The sequence below is a fragment of the Somniosus microcephalus genome, unplaced genomic scaffold (genome assembly GCF_052327205.1).
Source record: "Somniosus microcephalus isolate GS21.2 unplaced genomic scaffold, FLI_Smic_1.0 unresolved_chr4, whole genome shotgun sequence".
In the NCBI taxonomy this organism is placed as follows: Eukaryota; Metazoa; Chordata; class Chondrichthyes; order Squaliformes; family Somniosidae; genus Somniosus; species Somniosus microcephalus.
The window spans coordinates 29,655,743-29,676,783 of record NW_028225182.1 but is presented as its reverse complement, the minus strand read 5'-3'; the positions used below and the strand labels follow the sequence as shown (position 1 = coordinate 29,676,783).

Sequence of the window (21,041 nt, the reverse complement as noted above, 5' to 3'; positions counted from 1 at the left end):
CTGCAGGTATGGTGCTGAGCCCCACACAGAAGTGAAAATGCCCGTGGTTCTTAGTTCCTCGCACAGTGGGCTACTGAGCAATACAGGAAGGGCTAATGATCATCTTAATGCTCAAGTTATCAGGGGCCACGGACTCTCTGATTCCAGGCTTGCACACGTTGGTAAGTTTCAAAATTTGCATTTTTCACACTGGCAATGAAAATAATCGATAGCCGTGCCTGTGATAAGCTAAGTTTGTTCGGGAGATGCAGTGGGCAAGGAGATATACGGAAGACTGATAAAAACCGTGACTGCCCTGACACTGTAGTTAAATGTTGGCAACATTTAAAGTCAGCCAGTCTAAATTTGACAGAAATCAAGTCCTGCTGACTTTGAAACAGCACGCATTTTACAGAAATCAAGAATGTGCATTTTGTATCGCTGTATGAAGAGTGATGTTGAGCAGCGGTGTGGAAAGTTGAATCAGGGGCGGAGCATTGATTCCGTAAGGGTGCATTGCATGGTGGCAATTCAAACAGCCCCAAAACGCACTGTTCCCTGACCGGGAATCGAACCCGGGCCGCGGCGGTGAGAGCGCCGAATCCTAACCACTAGACCACCAGGGAAGCTGCAGCCAGCCTCTTGGCAGCAAGCACATCAACGCAGCTTTTCATGCTTGCTCCTTTGCAATTCAGATCCTTTCGCGCCAGGCAAACTGTTCGGACAAAATTATATTTTTTACATGAGAACACAACAGACGTGTTCGCGAAAGCACGGCACCAAGTGCGGGTAGGCATCCACTTGAAATCGATTTCCTCCTGTGTTTTTCTCTGGATGTTGTCTCTCTCGGTGCTGGGCGAACAATTCATTGATGCATTTGTCCTGAACTGAAGCCTTTTACCCATCTCGCGGGGTCAGAGCCGCTCTGTCTGTGTATTACCTGCCTGTGACACTTATCGGCAACATGCCGCCTGTTCAACTTTCAACAGCAAACCCAGAAAGACAAAAGAACAGAAAGATGTGTCTCTCAGCCCCGGTGGCAAAGGATGTTAATCCAAATATATTCCCCGTGAGAGTCTGTGTGCATTGGCTTCCTTATAAAGTTTGTATTGGAAATGTGCGGGAAAAGCGTAAAATTATGAAAACATCCTGATGGCCCGTACGGGGATCGAACCCGCGACCTTGGCGTTATTAGCACCACGCTCTCACCAACTGAGCTAACCGGCCACAATGCTCCCGTTGGCCAGGCTCGAACCTAGGCTGGAAAATTGTCTTTCAGGCTCACACTGGGTGACCGAGTTACTGCACAAACATTGAACACACCACATCGCTTAAACATTGTTAACTGTTCGTATATACAACTGGGCAGAGTGTAAATCCAAAGTAACAGAAAGACTGGTCTTACAAACCTCATTCTAAAATTTTTTGTCGCACCACAGCCCCTCCCACAAACACTGTCCCGGTATAAAAGCAGACGGCGGGACTCCGACTGAATTCGAACCTGCAGCGGACGGTTGGAGCCGGATCCAGCATGTCCGACGTGGTTTCACTCCCATTCGTTTGGGAAACGCGTCATCAGGAGCGTAAAATTTCTCTTGATTCGTACCTTTTGTAGTGAAGGAGACAGAAACTAACTAAAACCTGCCGAAACCCGGGATCGAACCAGGGACCTTTAGAACTTCAGTCTAACGCTCTCCCAACTGAGCTATTTCGGCTTCACGTCAAACGCAGTATTCTGTCGTTCTTTTGGAGGATTTTCTATCCCCGGGTGGAATTGCCCCTCTCGCTCATTCCTCACTTCGGGCAATGTGAACCGACCAGATCTCGGAGCTCAGGTTGTGTTAATGTAATGTAAAGCTGCAGTGTTGATAAAGATACAAAGCTGACACAGCACGGGGGACCTCACCGTGTTGGACACAGCGTGAAATGCAATGACATGTTCAAATAAAATTACAGAGCACAACACATGTGTAAAATTCCCTGTTCTTTTCTCCACACTGATGGGTTGCGAAGGGAGAGACGGGCCGAAGTCTCATTGAGCCGCACTGATCACGAGCCAAATCAAGTTCAATCTTCAGCTGCAGGTATGGTGCTGAGCCCCACACAGAAGTGAAAATGCCCGTGGTTCTTAGTTCCTCGCACAGTGGGCTACTGAGCAATACAGGAAGGGCTAATGATCATCTTAATGCTCAAGTTATCAGGGGCCACGGACTCTCTGATTCCAGGCTTGCACACGTTGGTAAGTTTCAAAATTTGCATTTTTCACACTGGCAATGAAAATAATCGATAGCCGTGCCTGTGATAAGCTAAGTTTGTTCGGGAGATGCAGTGGGCAAGGAGATATACGGAAGACTGATAAAAACCGTGACTGCCCTGACACTGTGAGCTGCAGTTAAATGTTGGCAACATTTAAAGTCAGCCAGTCTAAATTTGACAGAAATCAAGTCCTGCTGACTTTGAAACAGCACGCATTTTACAGAAATCAAGAATGTGCATTTTGTATCGCTGTATGAAGAGTGATGTTGAGCAGCGGTGTGGAAAGTTGAATCAGGGGCGGAGCATTGTTCCGTAAGGGTGCATTGCATGGTGGCAATTCAAACAGCCCCAAAACGCACTGTTCCCTGACCGGGAATCGAACCCGGGCCGCGGTGGTGAGAGCGCCGAATCCTAACCACTAGACCACCAGGGAAGCTGCAGCCAGCCTCCTGGCAGCAAGTACATCAACGCAGCTTTTCATGCTTGCTCCTTTGCAATTCAGATCCTTTCGCGCCAGGCAAACTGTTCGGACAAAATTATATTTTTTACATGAGAACACAACAGACGTGTTCGCGAAAGCACGGCACCAAGTGCGGGTAGGCATCCACTTGAAATCGATTTCCTCCTGTGTTTTTCTCTGGATGTTGTCTCTCTCGGTGCTGGGCGAACAATTCATTGATGCATTTGTCCTGAACTGAAGCCTTTTGCCCATCTCGCGGGGTCAGAGCCGCTCTGTCTGTCTATTACCTGCCTGTGACCCTTATCGGCAACATGCCGCCTGTTCAACTTTCAACAGCAAACCCAGAAAGACAAAAGAACAGAAAGATGTGTCTCTCAGCCCCGGTGGCAAAGGATGTTAATCCAAATATATCCCCCGTGAGAGTCTGTGTGCATTGGCTTCCTTATAAATTTTGTATTGGAAATGTGCGGGAAAAGCGTAAAATTATGAAAACATCCTGATGGCCCGTACGGGGATCGAACCCGCGACCTTGGCGTTATTAGCACCACGCTCTCACCAACTGAGCTAACCGGCCACAATGCTCCCGTTGGCCAGGCTCGAACCTAGGCTGGGAAATTGTCTTTCAGGCTCACACTGGGTGACCGAGTTACTGCACAAACATTGAACACACCACATCGCTTAAACATTGTTAACTGTTCGTATATACAACTGGGCAGAGTGTAAATCCAAAGTAACAGAAAGACTGGTCTAACAAACCTCATTCTAAAATTTTTTGTCGCACCACAGCCCCTCCCACAAACACTGTCCCGGTATAAAAGCAGACGGCGGGACTCCGACTGAATTCGAACCTGCAGCGGACGGTTGGAGCCGGATCCAGCATGTCCGACGTGGTTTCACTCCCATTCGTTTGGGAAACGCGTCATCAGGAGCGTAAAATTTCTCTTGATTCGTACCTTTTGTAGTGAAGGAGACAGAAACTAACTAAAACCTGCCGAAACCCGGGATCGAACCAGGGACCTTTAGAACTTCAGTCTAACGCTCTCCCAACTGAGCTATTTCGGCTTCACGTCAAACGCAGTATTCTGTCGTTCTTTTGGAGGATTTTCTATCCCCGGGTGGAATTGCCCCTCTCGCTCATTCCTCACTTCGGGCAATGTGAACCGACCAGATCTCGGAGCTCAGGTTGTGTTAATGTAAAGCTGCAGTGTTGATAAAGATACAAAGCTGACACAGCACGGGGGACCTCACCGTGTTGGACACAGCGTGAAATGCAATGACATGTTCAAATAAAGTTACAGAGCACAACACATGTGTAAAATTCCCTGTTCTTTTCTCCACACTGATGGGTTGCGAAGGGAGAGACGGGCCGAAGTCTCACTGAGCCGCACTGATCACGAGCCAAATCAAGTTCAATCTTCAGCTGCAGGTATGGTGCTGAGCCCCACACAGAAGTGAAAATGCCCGTGGTTCTTAGTTCCTCGCACAGTGGGCTACTGAGCAATACAGGAAGGGCTAATGATCATCTTAATGCTCAAGTTATCAGGGGCCACGGACTCTCTGATTCCAGGCTTGCACACGTTGGTAAGTTTCAAAATTTGCATTTTTCACACTGGCAATGAAAATAATCGATAGCCGTGCCTGTGATAAGCTAAGTTTGTTCGGGAGATGCAGTGGGCAAGGAGATATACGGAAGACTGATAAAAACCGTGACTGCCCTGACACTGTGAGCTGCAGTTAAATGTTGGCAACATTTAAAGTCAGCCAGTCTAAATTTGACAGAAATCAAGTCCTGCTGACTTTGAAACAGCACGCATTTTACAGAAATCAAGAATGTGCATTTTGTATCGCTGTATGAAGAGTGATGTTGAGCAGCGGTGTGGAAAGTTGAATCAGGGGCGGAGCATTGATTCCGTAAGGGTGCATTGCATGGTGGCAATTCAAACAGCCCCAAAACGCACTGTTCCCTGACCGGGAATCGAACCCGGGCCGCGGCGGTGAGAGCGCCGAATCCTAACCACTAGACCACCAGGGAAGCTGCAGCCAGCCTCTTGGCAGCAAGCACATCAACGCAGCTTTTCATGCTTGCTCCTTTGCAATTCAGATCCTTTCGCGCCAGGCAAACTGTTCGGACAAAATTATATTTTTTACATGAGAACACAACAGACGTGTTCGCGAAAGCACGGCACCAAGTGCGGGTAGGCATCCACTTGAAATCGATTTCCTCCTGTGTTTTTCTCTGGATGTTGTCTCTCTCGGTGCTGGGCGAACAATTCATTGATGCATTTGTCCTGAACTGAAGCCTTTTACCCATCTCGCGGGGTCAGAGCCGCTCTGTCTGTGTATTACCTGCCTGTGACACTTATCGGCAACATGCCGCCTGTTCAACTTTCAACAGCAAACCCAGAAAGACAAAAGAACAGAAAGATGTGTCTCTCAGCCCCGGTGGCAAAGGATGTTAATCCAAATATATTCCCCGTGAGAGTCTGTGTGCATTGGCTTCCTTATAAAGTTTGTATTGGAAATGTGCGGGAAAAGCGTAAAATTATGAAAACATCCTGATGGCCCGTACGGGGATCGAACCCGCGACCTTGGCGTTATTAGCACCACGCTCTCACCAACTGAGCTAACCGGCCACAATGCTCCCGTTGGCCAGGCTCGAACCTAGGCTGGAAAATTGTCTTTCAGGCTCACACTGGGTGACCGAGTTACTGCACAAACATTGAACACACCACATCGCTTAAACATTGTTAACTGTTCGTATATACAACTGGGCAGAGTGTAAATCCAAAGTAACAGAAAGACTGGTCTAACAAACCTCATTCTAAAATTTTTTGTCGCACCACAGCCCCTCCCACAAACACTGTCCCGGTATAAAAGCAGACGGCGGGACTCCGACTGAATTCGAACCTGCAGCGGACGGTTGGAGCCGGATCCAGCATGTCCGACGTGGTTTCACTCCCATTCGTTTGGGAAACGCGTCATCAGGAGCGTAAAATTTCTCTTGATTCGTACCTTTTGTAGTGAAGGAGACAGAAACTAACTAAAACCTGCCGAAACCCGGGATCGAACCAGGGACCTTTAGAACTTCAGTCTAACGCTCTCCCAACTGAGCTATTTCGGCTTCACGTCAAACGCAGTATTCTGTCGTTCTTTTGGAGGATTTTCTATCCCCGGGTGGAATTGCCCCTCTCGCTCATTCCTCACTTCGGGCAATGTGAACCGACCAGATCTCGGAGCTCAGGTTGTGTTAATGTAATGTAAAGCTGCAGTGTTGATAAAGATACAAAGCTGACACAGCACGGGGGACCTCACCGTGTTGGACACAGCGTGAAATGCAATGACATGTTCAAATAAAATTACAGAGCACAACACATGTGTAAAATTCCCTGTTCTTTTCTCCACACTGATGGGTTGCGAAGGGAGAGACGGGCCGAAGTCTCATTGAGCCGCACTGATCACGAGCCAAATCAAGTTCAATCTTCAGCTGCAGGTATGGTGCTGAGCCCCACACAGAAGTGAAAATGCCCGTGGTTCTTAGTTCCTCGCACAGTGGGCTACTGAGCAATACAGGAAGGGCTAATGCTCAAGTTATCAGGGGCCACGGTCTCTCTGATTCCAGGCTTGCACACGTTGGTAAGTTTCAAAATTTGCATTTTTCACACTGGCAATGAAAATAATCGATAGCCGTGCCTGTGATAAGCTAAGTTTGTTCGGGAGATGCAGTGGGCAAGGAGATATACGGAAGACTGATAAAAACCGTGACTGCCCTGACACTGTGAGCTGCAGTTAAATGTTGGCAACATTTAAAGTCAGCCAGTCTAAATTTGACAGAAATCAAGTCCTGCTGACTTTGAAACAGCACGCATTTTACAGAAATCAAGAATGTGCATTTTGTATCGCTGTATGAAGAGTGATGTTGAGCAGCGGTGTGGAAAGTTGAATCAGGGGCGGAGCATTGTTCCGTAAGGGTGCATTGCATGGTGGCAATTCAAACAGCCCCAAAACGCACTGTTCCCTGACCGGGAATCGAACCCGGGCCGCGGCGGTGAGAGCGCCGAATCCTAACCACTAGACCACCAGGGAAGCTGCAGCCAGCCTCCTGGCAGCAAGCACATCAACGCAGCTTTTCATGCTTGCTCCTTTGCAATTCAGATCCTTTCGCGCCAGGCAAACTGTTCGGACAAAATTATATTTTTTACATGAGAACACAACAGACGTGTTCGCGAAAGCACGGCACCAAGTGCGGGTAGGCATCCACTTGAAATCGATTTCCTCCTGTGTTTTTCTCTGGATGTTGTCTCTCTCGGTGCTGGGCGAACAATTCATTGATGCATTTGTCCTGAACTGAAGCCTTTTGCCCATCTCGCGGGGTCAGAGCCGCTGTGTATTACCTGCCTGTGACACTTATCGGCAACATGCCGCCTGTTCAACTTTCAACAGCAAACCCAGAAAGACAAAAGAACAGAAAGATGTGTCTCTCAGCCCCGGTGGCAAAGGATGTTAATCCAAATATATCCCCCGTGAGAGTCTGTGTGCATTGGCTTCCTTATAAAGTTTGTATTGGAAATGTGCGGGAAAAGCGTAAAATTATGAAAACATCCTGATGGCCCGTACGGGGATCGAACCCGCGACCTTGGCGTTATTAGCACCACGCTCTCACCAACTGAGCTAACCGGCCACAATGCTCCCGTTGGCCAGGCTCGAACCTAGGCTGGGAAATTGTCTTTCAGGCTCACACTGGGTGACCGAGTTACTGCACAAACATTGAACACACCACATCGCTTAAACATTGTTAACTGTTCGTATATACAACTGGGCAGAGTGTAAATCCAAAGTAACAGAAAGACTGGTCTAACAAACCTCATTCTAAAATTTTTTGTCGCACCACAGCCCCTCCCACAAACACTGTCCCGGTATAAAAGCAGACGGCGGGACCCCGACTGAATTCGAACCTGCAGCGGACGGTTAGAGCCGGATCCAGCATGTCCGACGTGGTGTCACTCCCATTCGTTTGGGAAACGCGTCATCAGGAGCGTAAAATTTCTCTTGATTCGTACCTTTTGTGGTGAAGGAGACAGAAAGTAACTAAAACCTGCCGAAACCCGGGATCGAACCAGGGACCTTTAGATCTTCAGTCTAACGCTCTCCCAACTGAGCTATTTCGGCTTCACGTCAAATGCAGTATTCTGTCGTTCTTTTGGAGGATTTTCTATCCCCGGGTGGAATTGCACCTCTCGCTCATTCCTCACTTCGGGCAATGTGACCCGACCAGATCTCGGAGCTCAGGTTCTGTTAATGTAAAGCTGCAGTGTTGATAAAGATACAAAGCTGACACAGCACGGGGGACCTCACCGTGTTGGACACAGCGTGAAATGCAATGACATGTTCAAATAAAATTACAGAGCACAACACATGTGTAAAATTCCCTGTTCTTTTCTCCACACTGATGGGTTGCGAAGGGAGAGACGGGCCGAAGTCTCATTGAGCCGCACTGATCACGAGCCAAATCAAGTTCAATCTTCAGCTGCAGGTATGGTGCTGAGCCCCACACAGAAGTGAAAATGCCCGTGGTTCTTAGTTCCTCGCACAGTGGGCTACTGAGCAATACAGGAAGGGCTAATGATCATCTTAATGCTCAAGTTATCAGGGGCCACGGACTCTCTGATTCCAGGCTTGCACACGTTGGTAAGTTTCAAAATTTGCATTTTTCACGCTGGCAATGAAAATAATCGATAGCCGTGCCTGTGATAAGCTAAGTTTGTTCGGGAGATGCAGTGGGCAAGGAGATATACGGAAGACTGATAAAAACCGTGACTGCCCTGACACTGTGAGCTGCAGTTAAATGTTGGCAACATATAAAGTCAGCCAGTCTAAATTTGACAGAAATCAAGTCCTGCTGACTTTGAAACAGCACGCATTTTACAGAAATCAAGAATGTGCATTTTGTATCGCTGTATGAAGAGTGATGTTGAGCAGCGGTGTGGAAAGTTGAATCAGGGGCGGAGCATTGCTCCGTAAGGGTGCTTTGCATGGTGGCAATTCAAACAGTCCCAAAACGCACTGTTCCCTGACCGGGAATCGAACCCGGGCCGCGGCGGTGAGAGCGCCGAATCCTAACCACTAGACCACCAGGGAAGCTGCAGCCAGCCTCCTGGCAGCAAGCACATCAACGCAGCTTTTCATGCTTGCTCCTTTGCAATTCAGATCCTTTCGCGCCAGGCAAACTGTTCGGACAAAATTATATTTTTTACATGAGAACACAACAGACGTGTTCGCGAAAGCACGGCACCAAGTGCGGGTAGGCATCCACTTGAAATCGATTTCCTCCTGTGTTTTTCTCTGGATGTTGTCTCTCTCGGTGCTGGGCGAACAATTCATTGATGCATTTGTCCTGAACTGAAGCCTTTTACCCATCTCGCGGGGTCAGAGCCGCTCTGTCTGTGTATTACCTGCCTGTGACACTTATCGGCAACATGCCGCCTGTTCAACAGCAAACCCAGAAAGACAAAAGAACAGAAAGATGTGTCTCTCAGCCCCGGTGGCAAAGGATGTTAATCCAAATATATCCCCCGTGAGAGTCTGTGTGCATTGGCTTCCTTATAAAGTTTGTATTGGAAATGTGCGGGAAAAGCGTAAAATTATGAAAACATCCTGATGGCCCGTACGGGGATCGAACCCGCGACCTTGGCGTTATTAGAACCACGCTCTCACCAACTGAGCTAACCGGCCACAATGCTCCCGTTGGCCAGGCTCGAACCTAGGCTGGGAAATTGTCTTTCAGGCTCACACTGGGTGACCGAGTTACTGCACAAACATTGAACACACCACATCGCTTAAACATTGTTAACTGTTCGTATATACAACTGGGCAGAGTGTAAATCCAAAGTAACAGAAAGACTGGTCTAACAAACCTCATTCTAAAATTTTTTGTCGCACCACAGCCCCTCCCACAAACACTGTCCCGGTATAAAAGCAGACGGAGGGACTCCGACTGAATTCGAACGTGCAGCGGACGGTTGGAGCCGGATCCAGCATGTCCGACGTGGTTTCACTCCCATTCGTTTGGGAAACGCGTCATCAGGAGCGTAAAATTTCTCTTGATTCGTACCTTTTGTAGTGAAGGAGACAGAAAGTAACTAACACCTGCCGAAACCCGGGATCGAACCAGGGACCTTTAGATCTTCAGTCTAACGCTCTCCCAACTGAGCTATTTCGGCTTCACGTCAAACGCAGTATTCTGTCGTTCTTTTGGAGGATTTTCTATCCCCGGGTGGAATTGCCCCTCTCGCTCATTCCTCACTTCGGGCAATGTGACCCGACCAGATCTCGGAGCTCAGGTTCTGTTAATGTAAAGCTGCAGTGTTGATAAAGATACAAAGCTGACACAGCACGGGGGACCTCACCGTGTTGGACACAGCGTGAAATGCAATGACATGTTCAAATAAAGTTACAGAGCACAACACATGTGTAAAATTCCCTGTTCTTTTCTCCACACTGATGGGTTGCGAAGGGAGAGACGGGCCGAAGTCTCACTGAGCCGCACTGATCACGAGCCAAATCAAGTTCAATCTTCAGGTATGGTGCTGAGCCCCACACAGAAGTGAAAATGCCCGTGGTTCTTAGTTCCTCGCACAGTGGGCTACTGAGCAATACAGGAAGGGCTAATGATCATCTTAATGCTCAAGTTATCAGGGGCCACGGACTCTCTGATTCCAGGCTTGCACACGTTGGTAAGTTTCAAAATTTGCATTTTTCACACTGGCAATGAAAATAATCGATAGCCGTGCCTGTGATAAGCTAAGTTTGTTCGGGAGATGCAGTGGGCAAGGAGATATACGGAAGACTGATAAAAACCGTGACTGCCCTGACACTGTGAGCTGCAGTTAAATGTTGGCAACATTTAAAGTCAGCCAGTCTAAATTTGACAGAAATCAAGTCCTGCTGACTTTGAAACAGCACGCATTTTACAGAAATCAAGAATGTGCATTTTGTATCGCTGTATGAAGAGTGATGTTGAGCAGCGGTGTTGGAAAGTTGAATCAGGGGCGGAGCATTGTTCCGTAAGGGTGCATTGCATGGTGGCAATTCAAACAGCCCCAAAACGCACTGTTCCCTGACCGGGAATCGAACCCGGGCCGCGGCGCTGAGAGCGCCGAATCCTAACCACTAGACCACCAGGGAAGCTGCAGCCAGCCTCCTGGCAGCAAGCACATCAACGCAGCTCTTCATGCTTGCTCCTTTGCAATTCAGATCCTTTCGCGCCAGGCAAACTGTTCGGACAAAATTATATTTTTTACATGAGAACACAACAGACGTGTTCGCGAAAGCACGGCACCAAGTGCGGGTAGGCATCCACTTGAAATCGATTTCCTCCTGTGTTTTTCTCTGGATGTTGTCTCTCTCGGTGCTGGGCGAACAATTCATTGATGCATTTGTCCTGAACTGAAGCCTTTTACCCATCTCGCGGGGTCAGAGCCGCTCTGTCTGTGTATTACCTGCCTGTGACACTTATCGGCAACATGCCGCCTTTTCAACTTTCAACAGCAAACCCAGAAAGACAAAAGAACAGAAAGATGTGTCTCTCAGCCCCGGTGGCAAAGGATGTTAATCCAAATATATCCCCCGTGAGAGTCTGTGTGCATTGGCTTCCTTATAAAGTTTGTATTGGAAATGTGCGGGAAAAGCGTAAAATTATGAAAACATCCTGATGGCCCGTACGGGGATCGAACCCGCGACCTTGGCGTTATTAGCACCACGCTCTCACCAACTGAGCTAACCGGCCACAATGCTCCCGTTGGCCAGGCTCGAACCTAGGCTGGGAAATTGTCTTTCAGGCTCACACTGGGTGACCGAGTTACTGCACAAACATTGAACACACCACATCGCTTAAACATTGTTAACTATTCGTATATACAACTGGGCAGAGTGTAAATCCAAAGTAACAGAAAGACTGGTCTAACAAACCTCATTCTAAAATTTTTTGTCGCACCACAGCCCCTCCCACAAACACTGTCCCGGTATAAAAGCAGACGGCGGGACTCCGACTGAATTCGAACCTGCAGCGGACGGTTGGAGCCGGATCCAGCATGTCCGACGTGGTTTCACTCCCATTCGTTTGGGAAACGCGTCATCAGGAGCGTAAAATTTCTCTTGATTCGTACCTTTTGTAGTGAAGGAGACAGAAACTAACTAAAACCTGCCGAAACCCGGGATCGAACCAGGAACCTTTAAATCTTCAGTCTAACGCTCTCCCAACTGAGCTATTTCGGCTTCACGTCCAACGCAGTATTCTGTCGTTCTTTTGGAGGATTTTCTATCCCCGGGTGGAATTGCCCCTCTCGCTCATTCCTCACTTCGGGCAATGTGACCCGACCAGATCTCGGAGCTCAGGTTGTGTTAATGTAAAGCTGCATTGTTGATAAAGATACAAAGCTGACACAGCACGGGGGACCTCACCGTGTTGGACACAGCGTGAAATGCAATGACATGTTCAAATAAAATTACAGAGCACAACACATGTGTAAAATTCCCTGTTCTTTTCTCCACACTGATGGGTTGCGAAGGGAGAGACGGGCCGAAGTCTCATTGAGCCGCACTGATCACGAGCCAAATCAAGTTCAATCTTCAGCTGCAGGTATGGTGCTGAGCCCCACACAGAAGTGAAAATGCCCGTGGTTCTTAGTTCCTCGCACAGTGGGCTACTGAGCAATACAGGAAGGGCTAATGATCATCTTAATGCTCAAGTTATCAGGGGCCACGGACTCTCTGATTCCAGGCTTGCACACGTTGGTAAGTTTCAAAATTTGCATTTTTCACACTGGCAATGAAAATAATCGATAGCCGTGCCTGTGATAAGTTAAGTTTGTTCGGGAGATGCAGTGGGCAAGGAGATATACGGAAGACTGATAAAAACCGTGACTGCCCTGACACTGTGAGCTGCAGTTAAATGTTGGCAACATTTAAAGTCAGCCAGTCTAAATTTGACAGAAATCAAGTCCTGCTGACTTTGAAACAGCACGCATTTTACAGAAATCAAGAATGTGCATTTTGTATCGCTGTATGAAGAGTGATGTTGAGCAGCGGTGTTGGAAAGTTGAATCAGGGGCGGAGCATTGTTCCGTAAGGGCGCATTGCATGGTGGCAATTCAAACAGCCCCAAAACGCACTGTTCCCTGACCGGGAATCGAACCCGGGCCGCGGCGGTGAGAGCGCCGAATCCTAACCACTAGACCACTAGACCACCAGGGAAGCTGCAGCCAGCCTCCTGACAGCAAGCACATCAACGCAGCTTTTCATGCTTGCTCCTTTGCAATTCAGATCCTTTCGCGCCAGGCAAACTGTTCGGACAAAATTATATTTTTTACATGAGAACACAACAGACGTGTTCGCGAAAGCACGGCACCAAGTGCGGGTAGGCATCCACTTGAAATCGATTTCCTCCTGTGTTTTTCTCTGGATGTTGTCTCTCTCGGTGCTGGGCGAACAATTCATTGATGCATTTGTCCTGAACTGAAGCCTTTTGCCCATCTCGCGGGGTCAGAGCCGCTCTGTCTGTCTATTACCTGCCTGTGACCCTTATCGGCAACATGCCGCCTGTTCAACAGCAAACCCAGAAAGACAAAAGAACAGAAAGATGTGTCTCTCAGCCCCGGTGGCAAAGGATGTTAATCCAAATATATCCCCCGTGAGAGTCTGTGTGCATTGGCTTCCTTATAAAGTTTGTATTGGAAATGTGCGGGAAAAGCGTAAAATTATGAAAACATCCTGATGGCCCGTACGGGGATCGAACCCGCGACCTTGGCGTTATTAGCACCACGCTCTCACCAACTGAGCTAACCGGCCACAATGCTCCCGTTGGCCAGGCTCGAACCTAGGCTGGGAAATTGTCTTTCAGGCTCACACTGGGTGACCGAGTTACTGCACAAGCATTGAACACACCACATCGCTTAAACATTGTTAACTGTTCGTATATACAACTGGGCAGAGTGTAAATCCAAAGTAACAGAAAGACTGGTCTAACAAACCTCATTCTAAAATTTTTTGTCGCACCACAGCCCCTCCCACAAACACTGTCCCGGTATAAAAGCAGACGGAGGGACTCCGACTGAATTCGAACGTGCAGCGGACGGTTGGAGCCGGATCCAGCATGTCCGACGTGGTTTCACTCCCATTCGTTTGGGAAACGCGTCATCAGGAGCGTAAAATTTCTCTTGATTCGTACCTTTTGCAGTGAAGGAGACAGAAAGTAACTAAAACCTGCCGAAACCCGGGATCGAACCAGGGACCTTTAGATCTTCAGTCTAACGCTCTCCCAACTGAGCTATTTCGGCTTCACGTCAAACGCAGTATTCTGTCGTTCTTTTGGAGGATTTTCTATCCCCGGGTGGAATTGCCCCTCTCGCTCATTCCTCACTTCGGGCAATGTGACCCGACCAGATCTCGGAGCTCAGGTTCTGTTAATGTAAAGCTGCAGTGTTGATAAAGATACAAAGCTGACACAGCACGGGGGACCTCACCGTGTTGGACACAGCGTGAAATGCAATGACATGTTCAAATAAAGTTACAGAGCACAACACATGTGTAAAATTCCCTGTTCTTTTCTCCACACTGATGGGTTGCGAAGGGAGAGACGGGCCGAAGTCTCACTGAGCCGCACTGATCACGAGCCAAATCAAGTTCAATCTTCAGCTGCAGGTATGGTGCTGAGCCCCACACAGAAGTGAAAATGCCCGTGGTTCTTAGTTCCTCGCACAGTGGGCTACTGAGCAATACAGGAAGGGCTAATGATCATCTTAATGCTCAAGTTATCAGGGGCCACGGACTCTCTGATTCCAGGCTTGCACACGTTGGTAAGTTTCAAAATTTGCATTTTTCACACTGGCAATGAAAATAATCGATAGCCGTGCCTGTGATAAGCTAAGTTTGTTCGGGAGATGCAGTGGGCAAGGAGATATACGGAAGACTGATAAAAACCGTGACTGCCCTGACACTGTGAGCTGCAGTTAAATGTTGGCAACATTTAAAGTCAGCCAGTCTAAATTTGACAGAAATCAAGTCCTGCTGACTTTGAAACAGCACGCATTTTACAGAAATCAAGAATGTGCATTTTGTATCGCTGTATGAAGAGTGATGTTGAGCAGCGGTGTGGAAAGTTGAATCAGGGGCGGAGCATTGTTCCGTAAGGGTGCATTGCATGGTGGCAATTCAAACAGTCCCAAAACGCACTGTTCCCTGACCGGGAATCGAACCCGGGCCGCGCCGAATCCTAACCACTAGACCACCAGGGAAGCTGCAGCCAGCCTCCTGGCAGCAAGCACATCAACGCAGCTTTTCATGCTTGCTCCTTTGCAATTCAGATCCTTTCGCGCCAGGCAAACTGTTCGGACAAAATTATATTTTTTACATGAGAACACAACAGACGTGTTCGCGAAAGCACGGCACCAAGTGCGGGTAGGCATCCACTTGAAATCGATTTCCTCCTGTGTTTTTCTCTGGATGTTGTCTCTCTCGGTGCTGGGCGAACAATTCATTGATGCATTTGTCCTGAACTGAAGCCTTTTACCCATCTCGCGGGGTCAGAGCCGCTCTGTCTGTGTATTACCTGCCTGTGACACTTATCGGCAACATGCCGCCTGTTCAACAGCAAACCCAGAAAGACAAAAGAACAGAAAGATGTGTCTCTCAGCCCCGGTGGCAAAGGATGTTAATCCAAATATATCCCCCGTGAGAGTCTGTGTGCATTGGCTTCCTTATAAAGTTTGTATTGGAAATGTGCGGGAAAAGCGTAAAATTATGAAAACATCCTGATGGCCCGTACGGGGATCGAACCCGCGACCTTGGCGTTATTAGCACCACGCTCTCACCAACTGAGCTAACCGGCCACAATGCTCCCGTTGGCCAGGCTCGAACCTAGGCTGGGAAATTGTCTTTCAGGCTCACACTGGGTGACCGAGTTACTGCACAAACCTTGAACACACCACATCGCTTAAACATTGTTAACTGTTCGTATATACAACTGGGCAGAGTGTAAATCCAAAGTAACAGAAAGACTGGTCTAACAAACCTCATTCTAAAATTTTTTGTCGCACCACAGCCCCTCCCACAAACACTGTCCCGGTATAAAAGCAGACGGCGGGACCCCGACTGAATTCGAACCTGCAGCGGACGGTTGGAGCCGGATCCAGCATGTCCGACGTGGTTTCACTCCCATTCGTTTGGGAAACGCGTCATCAGGAGCGTAAAATTTCTCTTGATTCGTACCTTTTGTAGTGAAGGAGACAGAAAGTAACTAAAACCTGCCGAAACCCCGGATCGAACCAGGGACCTTTAGATCTTCAGTCTAACGCTCTCCCAACTGAGCTATTTCGGCTTCACGTCAAACGCAGTATTCTGTCGTTCTTTTGGAGGATTTTCTATCCCCGGGTGGAATTGCCCCTCTCGCTCATTCCTCACTTCGGGCAATGTGACCCGACCAGATCTCGGAGCTCAGGTTCTGTTAATGTAAAGCTGCAGTGTTGATAAAGATACAAAGCTGACACAGCACGGGGGACCTCACCGTGTTGGACACAGCGTGAAATGCAATGACATGTTCAAATAAAGTTACAGAGCACAACACATGTGTAAAATTCCCTGTTCTTTTCTCCACACTGATGGGTTGCGAAGGGAGAGACGGGCCGAAGTCTCACTGAGCCGCACTGATCACGAGCCAAATCAAGTTCAATCTTCAGCTGCAGGTATGGTGCTGAGCCCCACACAGAAGTGAAAATGCCCGTGGTTCTTAGTTCCTCGCACAGTGGGCTACTGAGCAATACAGGAAGGGCTAATGATCATCTTAATGCTCAAGTTATCAGGGGCCACGGACTCTCTGATTCCAGGCTTGCACACGTTGGTAAGTTTCAAAATTTGCATTTTTCACACTGGCAATGAAAATAATCGATAGCCGTGCCTGTGATAAGCTAAGTTTGTTCGGGAGATGCAGTGGGCAAGGAGATATACGGAAGACTGATAAAAACCGTGACTGCCCTGACACTGTGAGCTGCAGTTAAATGTTGGCAACATTTAAAGTCAGCCAGTCTAAATTTGACAGAAATCAAGTCCTGCTGACTTTGAAACAGCACGCATTTTACAGAAATCAAGAATGTGCATTTTGTATCGCTGTATGAAGAGTGATGTTGAGCAGCGGTGTTGGAAAGTTGAATCAGGGGCGGAGCATTGTTCCGTAAGGGTGCATTGCATGGTGGCAATTCAAACAGCCCCAAAACGCACTGTTCCCTGACCGGGAATCGAACCCGGGCCGCGGCGCTGAGAGCGCCGAATCCTAACCACTAGACCACCAGGGAAGCTGCAGCCAGCCTCCTGGCAGCAAGCACATCAACGCAGCTCTTCATGCTTGCTCCTTTGCAATTCAGATCCTTTCGCGCCAGGCAAACTGTTCGGACAAAATTATATTTTTTACATGAGAACACAACAGACGTGTTCGCGAAAGCACGGCACCAAGTGCGGGTAGGCATCCACTTGAAATCGATTTCCTCCTGTGTTTTTCTCTGGATGTTGTCTCTCTCGGTGCTGGGCGAACAATTCATTGATGCATTTGTCCTGAACTGAAGCCTTTTACCCATCTCGCGGGGTCAGAGCCGCTCTGTCTGTGTATTACCTGCCTGTGACACTTATCGGCAACATGCCGCCTTTTCAACTTTCAACAGCAAACCCAGAAAGACAAAAGAACAGAAAGATGTGTCTCTCAGCCCCGGTGGCAAAGGATGTTAATCCAAATATATCCCCCGTGAGAGTCTGTGTGCATTGGCTTCCTTATAAAGTTTGTATTGGAAATGTGCGGGAAAAGCGTAAAATTATGAAAACATCCTGATGGCCCGTACGGGGATCGAACCCGCGACCTTGGCGTTATTAGCACCACGCTCTCACCAACTGAGCTAACCGGCCACAATGCTCCCGTTGGCCAGGCTCGAACCTAGGCTGGGAAATTGTCTTTCAGGCTCACACTGGGTGACCGAGTTACTGCACAAACATTGAACACACCACATCGCTTAAACATTGTTAACTATTCGTATATACAACTGGGCAGAGTGTAAATCCAAAGTAACAGAAAGACTGGTCTAACAAACCTCATTCTAAAATTTTTTGTCGCACCACAGCCCCTCCCACAAACACTGTCCCGGTATAAAAGCAGACGGCGGGACTCCGACTGAATTCGAACCTGCAGCGGACGGTTGGAGCCGGATCCAGCATGTCCGACGTGGTTTCACTCCCATTCGTTTGGGAAACGCGTCATCAGGAGCGTAAAATTTCTCTTGATTCGTACCTTTTGTAGTGAAGGAGACAGAAACTAACTAAAACCTGCCGAAACCCGGGATCGAACCAGGAACCTTTAGATCTTCAGTCTAACGCTCTCCCAACTGAGCTATTTCGGCTTCACGTCCAACGCAGTATTCTGTCGTTCTTTTGGAGGATTTTCTATCCCCGGGTGGAATTGCCCCTCTCGCTCATTCCTCACTTCGGGCAATGTGACCCGACCAGATCTCGGAGCTCAGGTTGTGTTAATGTAAAGCTGCATTGTTGATAAAGATACAAAGCTGACACAGCACGGGGGACCTCACCGTGTTGGACACAGCGTGAAATGCAATGACATGTTCAAATAAAATTACAGAGCACAACACATGTGTAAAATTCCCTGTTCTTTTCTCCACACTGATGGGTTGCGAAGGGAGAGACGGGCCGAAGTCTCATTGAGCCGCACTGATCACGAGCCAAATCAAGTTCAATCTTCAGCTGCAGGTATGGTGCTGAGCCCCACACAGAAGTGAAAATGCCCGTGGTTCTTAGTTCCTCGCACAGTGGGCTACTGAGCAATACAGGAAGGGCTAATGATCATCTTAATGCTCAAGTTATCAGGGGCCACGGACTCTCTGATTCCAGGCTTGCACACGTTGGTAAGTTTCAAAATTTGCATTTTTCACACTGGCAATGAAAATAATCGATAGCCGTGCCTGTGATAAGTTAAGTTTGTTCGGGAGATGCAGTGGGCAAGGAGATATACGGAAGACTGATAAAAACCGTGACTGCCCTGACACTGTGAGCTGCAGTTAAATGTTGGCAACATTTAAAGTCAGCCAGTCTAAATTTGACAGAAATCAAGTCCTGCTGACTTTGAAACAGCACGCATTTTACAGAAATCAAGAATGTGCATTTTGTATCGCTGTATGAAGAGTGATGTTGAGCAGCGGTGTTGGAAAGTTGAATCAGGGGCGGAGCATTGTTCCGTAAGGGCGCATTGCATGGTGGCAATTCAAACAGCCCCAAAACGCACTGTTCCCTGACCGGGAATCGAACCCGGGCCGCGGCGGTGAGAGCGCCGAATCCTAACCACTAGACCACTAGACCACCAGGGAGGCTGCAGCCAGCCTCCTGACAGCAAGCACATCAACGCAGCTTTTCATGCTTGCTCCTTTGCAATTCAGATCCTTTCGCGCCAGGCAAACTGTTCGGACAAAATTATATTTTTTACATGAGAACACAACAGACGTGTTCGCGAAAGCACGGCACCAAGTGCGGGTAGGCATCCACTTGAAATCGATTTCCTCCTGTGTTTTTCTCTGGATGTTGTCTCTCTCGGTGCTGGGCGAACAATTCATTGATGCATTTGTCCTGAACTGAAGCCTTTTGCCCATCTCGCGGGGTCAGAGCCGCTCTGTCTGTCTATTACCTGCCTGTGACCCTTATCGGCAACATGCCGCCTGTTCAACTTTCAACAGCAAACCCAGAAAGACAAAAGAACAGAAAGATGTGTCTCTCAGCCCCGGTGGCAAAGGATGTTAATCCAAATATATCCCCCGTGAGAGTCTGTGTGCATTGGCTTCCTTATAAAGTTTGTATTGGAAATGTGCGGGAAAAGCGTAAAATTATGAAAACATCCTGATGGCCCGTACGGGGATCGAACCCGCGACCTTGGCGTTATTAGCACCACGCTCTCACCAACTGAGCTAACCGGCCACAATGCTCCCGTTGGCCAGGCTCGAACCTAGGCTGGGAAATTGTCTTTCAGGCTCACACTGGGTGACCGAGTTACTGCACAAGCATTGAACACACCACATCGCTTAAACATTGTTAACTGTTCGTATATACAACTGGGCAGAGTGTAAATCCAAAGTAACAGAAAGACTGGTCTAACAAACCTCATTCTAAAATTTTTTGTCGCACCACAGCCCCTCCCACAAACACTGTCCCGGTATAAAAGCAGACGGAGGGACTCCGACTGAATTCGAACGTGCAGCGGACGGTTGGAGCCGGATCCAGCATGTCCGACGTGGTTTCACTCCCATTCGTTTGGGAAACGCGTCATCAGGAGCGTAAAATTTCTCTTGATTCGTACCTTTTGTAGTGAAGGAGACAGAAAGTAACTAACACCTGCCGAAACCCGGGATCGAACCAGGGACCTTTAGATCTTCAGTCTAACGCTCTCCCAACTGAGCTATTTCGGCTTCACGTCAAACGCAGTATTCTGTCGTTCTTTTGGAGGATTTTCTATCCCCGGGTGGAATTGCCCCTCTCGCTCATTCCTCACTTCGGGCAATGTGACCCGACCAGATCTCGGAGCTCAGGTTCTGTTAATGTAAAGCTGCAGTGTTGATAAAGATACAAAGCTGACACAGCACGGGGGACCTCACCGTGTTGGACACAGCGTGAAATGCAATGACATGTTCAAATAAAGTTACAGAGCACAACACATGTGTAAAATTCCCTGTTCTTTTCTCCACACTGATGGGTTGCGAAGGGAGAGACGGGCCGAAGTCTCACTGAGCCGCACTGATCACGAGCCAAATCAAGTTCAATCTTCAGCTGCAGGTATGGTGCTGAGCCCCACACAGAAGTGAAAATGCCCGTGGTTCTTAGTTCCTCGCACAGTGGGCTACTGAGCAATACAGGAAGGGCTAATGATCATCTTAATGCTCAAGTTATCAGGGGCCACGGACTCTCTGATTCCAGGCTTGCACACGTTGGTAAGTTTCAAAATTTGCATTTTTCACACTGGCAATGAAAATAATCGATAGCCGTGCCTGTGATAAGCTAAGTTTGTTCGGGAGATGCAGTGGGCAAGGAGATATACGGAAGACTGATAAAAACCGTGACTGCCCTGACACTGTGAGCTGCAGTTAAATGTTGGCAACATTTAAAGTCAGCCAGTCTAAATTTGACAGAAATCAAGTCCTGCTGACTTTGAAACAGCACGCATTTTACAGAAATCAAGAATGTGCATTTTGTATCGCTGTATGAAGAGTGATGTTGAGCAGCGGTGTGGAAAGTTGAATCAGGGGCGGAGCATTGTTCCGTA

The 21,041-nt window shown here is 48.2% G+C and overlaps 28 non-coding genes across 28 annotated transcripts; all 28 read right to left on the bottom strand.

Moving 5' to 3' along the window:
- Window positions 1–533: 533 nt before the first annotated feature.
- On the bottom strand, window positions 534–605 carry trnae-cuc (transfer RNA glutamic acid (anticodon CUC)). The gene has a single exon. It is a non-coding gene; the product is annotated as a tRNA-Glu (tRNA).
- A 527-nt stretch (window positions 606–1,132) lies between these two features.
- trnai-aau (transfer RNA isoleucine (anticodon AAU)) lies at window positions 1,133–1,206 on the bottom strand. Its single transcript has one exon. It is a non-coding gene; the product is annotated as a tRNA-Ile (tRNA).
- Window positions 1,207–1,621: 415 nt separating this feature from the next.
- Window positions 1,622–1,694, bottom strand: trnaf-gaa (transfer RNA phenylalanine (anticodon GAA)). The gene has a single exon. It is a non-coding gene; the product is annotated as a tRNA-Phe (tRNA).
- Window positions 1,695–2,596: 902 nt separating this feature from the next.
- trnae-cuc (transfer RNA glutamic acid (anticodon CUC)) lies at window positions 2,597–2,668 on the bottom strand. The gene has a single exon. It is a non-coding gene; the product is annotated as a tRNA-Glu (tRNA).
- A 527-nt stretch (window positions 2,669–3,195) lies between these two features.
- On the bottom strand, window positions 3,196–3,269 carry trnai-aau (transfer RNA isoleucine (anticodon AAU)). Its single transcript has one exon. It is a non-coding gene; the product is annotated as a tRNA-Ile (tRNA).
- A 415-nt stretch (window positions 3,270–3,684) lies between these two features.
- trnaf-gaa (transfer RNA phenylalanine (anticodon GAA)) lies at window positions 3,685–3,757 on the bottom strand. The gene has a single exon. It is a non-coding gene; the product is annotated as a tRNA-Phe (tRNA).
- An 898-nt stretch (window positions 3,758–4,655) lies between these two features.
- On the bottom strand, window positions 4,656–4,727 carry trnae-cuc (transfer RNA glutamic acid (anticodon CUC)). Its single transcript has one exon. It is a non-coding gene; the product is annotated as a tRNA-Glu (tRNA).
- A 527-nt stretch (window positions 4,728–5,254) lies between these two features.
- Window positions 5,255–5,328, bottom strand: trnai-aau (transfer RNA isoleucine (anticodon AAU)). The gene has a single exon. It is a non-coding gene; the product is annotated as a tRNA-Ile (tRNA).
- A 415-nt stretch (window positions 5,329–5,743) lies between these two features.
- trnaf-gaa (transfer RNA phenylalanine (anticodon GAA)) lies at window positions 5,744–5,816 on the bottom strand. Its single transcript has one exon. It is a non-coding gene; the product is annotated as a tRNA-Phe (tRNA).
- An 890-nt stretch (window positions 5,817–6,706) lies between these two features.
- trnae-cuc (transfer RNA glutamic acid (anticodon CUC)) lies at window positions 6,707–6,778 on the bottom strand. Its single transcript has one exon. It is a non-coding gene; the product is annotated as a tRNA-Glu (tRNA).
- A 521-nt stretch (window positions 6,779–7,299) lies between these two features.
- On the bottom strand, window positions 7,300–7,373 carry trnai-aau (transfer RNA isoleucine (anticodon AAU)). Its single transcript has one exon. It is a non-coding gene; the product is annotated as a tRNA-Ile (tRNA).
- Window positions 7,374–7,788: 415 nt separating this feature from the next.
- Window positions 7,789–7,861, bottom strand: trnaf-gaa (transfer RNA phenylalanine (anticodon GAA)). The gene has a single exon. It is a non-coding gene; the product is annotated as a tRNA-Phe (tRNA).
- Window positions 7,862–8,758: 897 nt separating this feature from the next.
- trnae-cuc (transfer RNA glutamic acid (anticodon CUC)) lies at window positions 8,759–8,830 on the bottom strand. The gene has a single exon. It is a non-coding gene; the product is annotated as a tRNA-Glu (tRNA).
- A 1,009-nt stretch (window positions 8,831–9,839) lies between these two features.
- trnaf-gaa (transfer RNA phenylalanine (anticodon GAA)) lies at window positions 9,840–9,912 on the bottom strand. The gene has a single exon. It is a non-coding gene; the product is annotated as a tRNA-Phe (tRNA).
- An 892-nt stretch (window positions 9,913–10,804) lies between these two features.
- trnae-cuc (transfer RNA glutamic acid (anticodon CUC)) lies at window positions 10,805–10,876 on the bottom strand. The gene has a single exon. It is a non-coding gene; the product is annotated as a tRNA-Glu (tRNA).
- A 527-nt stretch (window positions 10,877–11,403) lies between these two features.
- Window positions 11,404–11,477, bottom strand: trnai-aau (transfer RNA isoleucine (anticodon AAU)). Its single transcript has one exon. It is a non-coding gene; the product is annotated as a tRNA-Ile (tRNA).
- A 415-nt stretch (window positions 11,478–11,892) lies between these two features.
- On the bottom strand, window positions 11,893–11,965 carry trnaf-gaa (transfer RNA phenylalanine (anticodon GAA)). The gene has a single exon. It is a non-coding gene; the product is annotated as a tRNA-Phe (tRNA).
- Window positions 11,966–12,863: 898 nt separating this feature from the next.
- trnae-cuc (transfer RNA glutamic acid (anticodon CUC)) lies at window positions 12,864–12,943 on the bottom strand. Its single transcript has one exon. It is a non-coding gene; the product is annotated as a tRNA-Glu (tRNA).
- Window positions 12,944–13,463: 520 nt separating this feature from the next.
- On the bottom strand, window positions 13,464–13,537 carry trnai-aau (transfer RNA isoleucine (anticodon AAU)). Its single transcript has one exon. It is a non-coding gene; the product is annotated as a tRNA-Ile (tRNA).
- A 415-nt stretch (window positions 13,538–13,952) lies between these two features.
- Window positions 13,953–14,025, bottom strand: trnaf-gaa (transfer RNA phenylalanine (anticodon GAA)). The gene has a single exon. It is a non-coding gene; the product is annotated as a tRNA-Phe (tRNA).
- Window positions 14,026–15,502: 1,477 nt separating this feature from the next.
- Window positions 15,503–15,576, bottom strand: trnai-aau (transfer RNA isoleucine (anticodon AAU)). Its single transcript has one exon. It is a non-coding gene; the product is annotated as a tRNA-Ile (tRNA).
- A 415-nt stretch (window positions 15,577–15,991) lies between these two features.
- On the bottom strand, window positions 15,992–16,064 carry trnaf-gaa (transfer RNA phenylalanine (anticodon GAA)). The gene has a single exon. It is a non-coding gene; the product is annotated as a tRNA-Phe (tRNA).
- An 898-nt stretch (window positions 16,065–16,962) lies between these two features.
- Window positions 16,963–17,034, bottom strand: trnae-cuc (transfer RNA glutamic acid (anticodon CUC)). Its single transcript has one exon. It is a non-coding gene; the product is annotated as a tRNA-Glu (tRNA).
- Window positions 17,035–17,561: 527 nt separating this feature from the next.
- trnai-aau (transfer RNA isoleucine (anticodon AAU)) lies at window positions 17,562–17,635 on the bottom strand. Its single transcript has one exon. It is a non-coding gene; the product is annotated as a tRNA-Ile (tRNA).
- A 415-nt stretch (window positions 17,636–18,050) lies between these two features.
- trnaf-gaa (transfer RNA phenylalanine (anticodon GAA)) lies at window positions 18,051–18,123 on the bottom strand. Its single transcript has one exon. It is a non-coding gene; the product is annotated as a tRNA-Phe (tRNA).
- An 898-nt stretch (window positions 18,124–19,021) lies between these two features.
- Window positions 19,022–19,101, bottom strand: trnae-cuc (transfer RNA glutamic acid (anticodon CUC)). The gene has a single exon. It is a non-coding gene; the product is annotated as a tRNA-Glu (tRNA).
- Window positions 19,102–19,628: 527 nt separating this feature from the next.
- On the bottom strand, window positions 19,629–19,702 carry trnai-aau (transfer RNA isoleucine (anticodon AAU)). Its single transcript has one exon. It is a non-coding gene; the product is annotated as a tRNA-Ile (tRNA).
- A 415-nt stretch (window positions 19,703–20,117) lies between these two features.
- trnaf-gaa (transfer RNA phenylalanine (anticodon GAA)) lies at window positions 20,118–20,190 on the bottom strand. Its single transcript has one exon. It is a non-coding gene; the product is annotated as a tRNA-Phe (tRNA).
- Window positions 20,191–21,041: the final 851 nt, after the last annotated feature.